We start from the raw sequence: 3,450 nt of genomic DNA on the forward strand, positions 1-3,450 counted from the left end.
ATTTTAGCTTGATAAAATAGAAAAGGCGCTTCGAAGGTAGTTTGGAGTTTTCTAATCCTAAAACTAACGATAACCCACAGAAAAGGATATGAAACAAGTAGCGGGGGAGGGGAGAGAGAGAGAGAGATTTGGGTCCAAACTCGGGTTCTGTTCGCCTTGACCGAATTTTGAACCCACCTGTTTTTTTGGGTTTCGACCCATTTTCCACCTGTCCTAATCTAAACATACAAAATAAAAATACAAGAGAAGGAAAATAATCAGTAAGGTCTTATGCCCATTACAAATAAAATACAAAAATAAAATAAAGAGGTCTTCTGATTTGACGCCTTCGACTATCTTCGATCCACATGAAACTTCGAATCTGGCATGTTTGCCTTGACTCGGTGGAGAGACATTTAGAGCCTTTATGGCTCTCTCCCGAAATGTGAAGAGGAGAATAGAATCCCAAAGCGGACTCACGAGAAAATTTCACATGCGACAAAAAACAGAAGAATGAGAATTGGCATTTTAACCAAATAACTGAAATAAACACAACTCTTTTTCTTTTCTTTGAAATATGAGTAAAGGAAAGATATGCAGCATTTCCAAATGCATCTCAATATACGAGCATAACAAAGGCTTCTTTAACATGCGACACTACACAAATGTTCACGAGAATAACAGAACCAACATCCCGACGATTTTAATGATGCTTAAGGCTATGTAAAATCATTTCAACTTAAGTGAAGCCACACAACAATACATTAAGATATGCTGTCAATCCAAATATGGAGAAATCTTTACACGAAATTATTGACAACCCCACTTCGTTGAAGAACAGACTTATCAAGAAAACAAGTAACTAAGTGCAACTGAAATGCACCAGGTTGTTAACATCCAACTAATCATTTGTGCTTCAAAAACTAGAACATCTCTCACTTAAGTTTTAGAGAGATTTCACCATAATGAAGCAACACAAAATCATTCAGATCAAGGCTAAGAACAAAAGAGCTAAGGACTGCATACGAATTCAAACTGAAAGGCTTTGACGACAACAAAAGTACGAAACCTAAACATTCAACTACCAACCACCAGAAATTTCGACGAAGTATCGAAACGAACAATGAAGAAGACGCTCAAGTAAACAGCGGATATTTCTAGCATGAAACGTACATAAGCAGCCAAACACTTAAATGCGATAGCGAAAACAGTAGCAAAACAAGGGGAACCAACAACGGAACACCATTTCTCATCCGACGTCGAAACAAGACGTGACTCAATAAATAGCAACCAAACATTTAAACATGAGGAGAAACCAAAATGAAAACAGAGGAATAACAGTCGGTGAACAGCAAAAAATCAAACGAGAAACTACCACGTACATCAGATTCTGCAGAGACCAAACATGCTAAATACATTCGCAACAAAACATATCCGAGATGGAAGAGAGATTACCTCTTCGAAAGCAGCGGCACTGAGAGAAGACGAGTTTGAAAGAGGGCGAGCTTCCACACTGAAGGTGAACACGAACCACGACTCTACGCCTATCTCGTTCTTGGTAAAACTCCCAACAAAAGATTGAGCTTCCCTCAAAATCGAATGGAGGAGAAAGCTCTGGAAGAAATCAGTAAGGAAATCTAGGCCAAGTTTCTCAACTGTTCTTACGAAAATAATGTTGAATGCCTTGAATCGGACCCGCTACAAACAGAAAGGACGGGGGTCTCGCTGCCCGGTCAGCGAGTCGGGGGGTCCAGGGGGGCGACGCGCCCCCTGGCCTGGGGGTCCAGGGGGGCGGAGACGCCCCCGGCCCGACGGTATACAATGTTGTTGTATTGGGCCCTTAATTTTCTGTTGATTCTGTATGTTGGGCCCAAGCCTGTTAGGGCGTAGCTCAGCACTATATATAGACGCTATGGGAAACCCTATTCTGTAATTCTGTTTTTGCCTCTCCATAATAAAACTGCTCCCTCTCTTCCCGTGGACGTAGCCAATTTATTGGTGAACCACGTAAATCTGTTGTCTTGTTTTTCGCGTTTATATTTTCTCGTATTATCTCAAATTCCGCACAACAAATAAAATAGCTCAAACAAACGATTCGGCTGTTCTTCCACAAAGACAGAGGAAGAACAAGTATTTCCTAAACAGATTCCTTATCCAAAATTTCTAAACCCAGACTTTCTCCAAGCTTTTCAACTCCGAAAAATTCCAACCAAATGTCTAACTCCAACACTCTCAAAAAATCTCCAACCCAAAAATCTAACTCCAAAAACTCTAACCTTTTTTTCTGAAGAGAGGTGGGGTTTAAATAGAAGAAACTAGGGTTTCGAGGGGAAGACGATTTCAGCCCATTTCGAATTCAAAATTCAAATTTTTCCGCCAAGCTGAAGGAATATCCCCTTTTGATGCTGGATTCCCAACGGGTGGGGGCATATGTGGAGGGTCGAGATGAGTTCTTCGTCCTTGGTAAGCGACGTGGCTCAATCTCGTTGCCAAAGGACAACTTTTCAGCCTCCCTTGCTGCCAGACCTGCGACAAGAGACAGATGCAGGTTTCCCAGATTCTTTCGTCCACGCGCGATGGAGAGAAGGAGAGAGAGCGTGGCTGCTGGGGCGTTCTATTTTTCTGGGAAATCGCTGGGTTTCGCGACTGGGGAGGGGGATTTTGTTTTTGCTGGGTTCGCAGCTTTTCTGGGAATTGTTTTTTTGTTGGGTTTCTGTTTTCTGGGGAACGCGTAGGGGCGCTGGGGGAAGAAGAAGTGGATTGGGAATTTCGGTCGGGAATTGGGGCGGGTTTAAAATTAAAGGGAGTTGGGCCTGGGGAAATGGGTTGAGGGGGAATTTGGGCTTTGAGGGATTGAGTTGGGTTGGGTTGAGGGGAATGTTGGGCGTTGGGCCGTCTGAATGGGAAGGGGATTGGATTGGGCTGCTAAGAAAAGAAACGGATGGGCTGGAAATAAATTGGGCCTGGGAATTAGGAAGTAAAACTTGGGCTAAAAAAAAACAAAAGGGAAAGGGCCCAAATTCAGTTCTTCAAAAAGAATTAAAGGGAAAAAGAGTTAAACTTACTAAATAGCATATCGAATTAAAATGAAACGAATTTGGTATAAATTTATTGACAAGCTTATTTATTTGGTAACATAATTATTTAAATTGTAAAATAGCGACTCAAATATAATTGTGATTTAAAATAAACTAGTTTAATAGAATACTTTTAAAACTTAAGATACACACACACACACACACACACATATATAATTATGTAAAATATATATATTATCTAAAAGTTATAAGAAAATGACAAAATTATTCAAAATAGCGCGAACTTTATATATATATATATATATATATATATTTATTTATTTATAAAAGTAATTATTTTAACTTGTTTAGAAATTTAAGATGCTCGAAAACTAATTTATACTGGCGCGGGTCAAAATTGAGTGTCAACAGGGCTGGTAAGGGGGGGGGGGTC

General features: G+C 40.3%; 1 non-coding gene across 1 annotated transcript; it reads right to left on the reverse strand.

Annotated features, from left to right (window-relative positions):
* Nucleotides 1–818: 818 nt before the first annotated feature.
* On the reverse strand, nucleotides 819–954 carry LOC112941737 (small nucleolar RNA snoR137). Its single transcript, XR_003247310.1, has one exon. It is a non-coding gene; the product is annotated as a small nucleolar RNA snoR137 (small nucleolar RNA).
* Nucleotides 955–3,450: the final 2,496 nt, after the last annotated feature.

Source organism: Solanum lycopersicum, chromosome 6 (assembly GCF_036512215.1).
Source record: "Solanum lycopersicum chromosome 6, SLM_r2.1".
NCBI lineage: Eukaryota > Viridiplantae > Streptophyta > Magnoliopsida > Solanales > Solanaceae > Solanum > Solanum lycopersicum.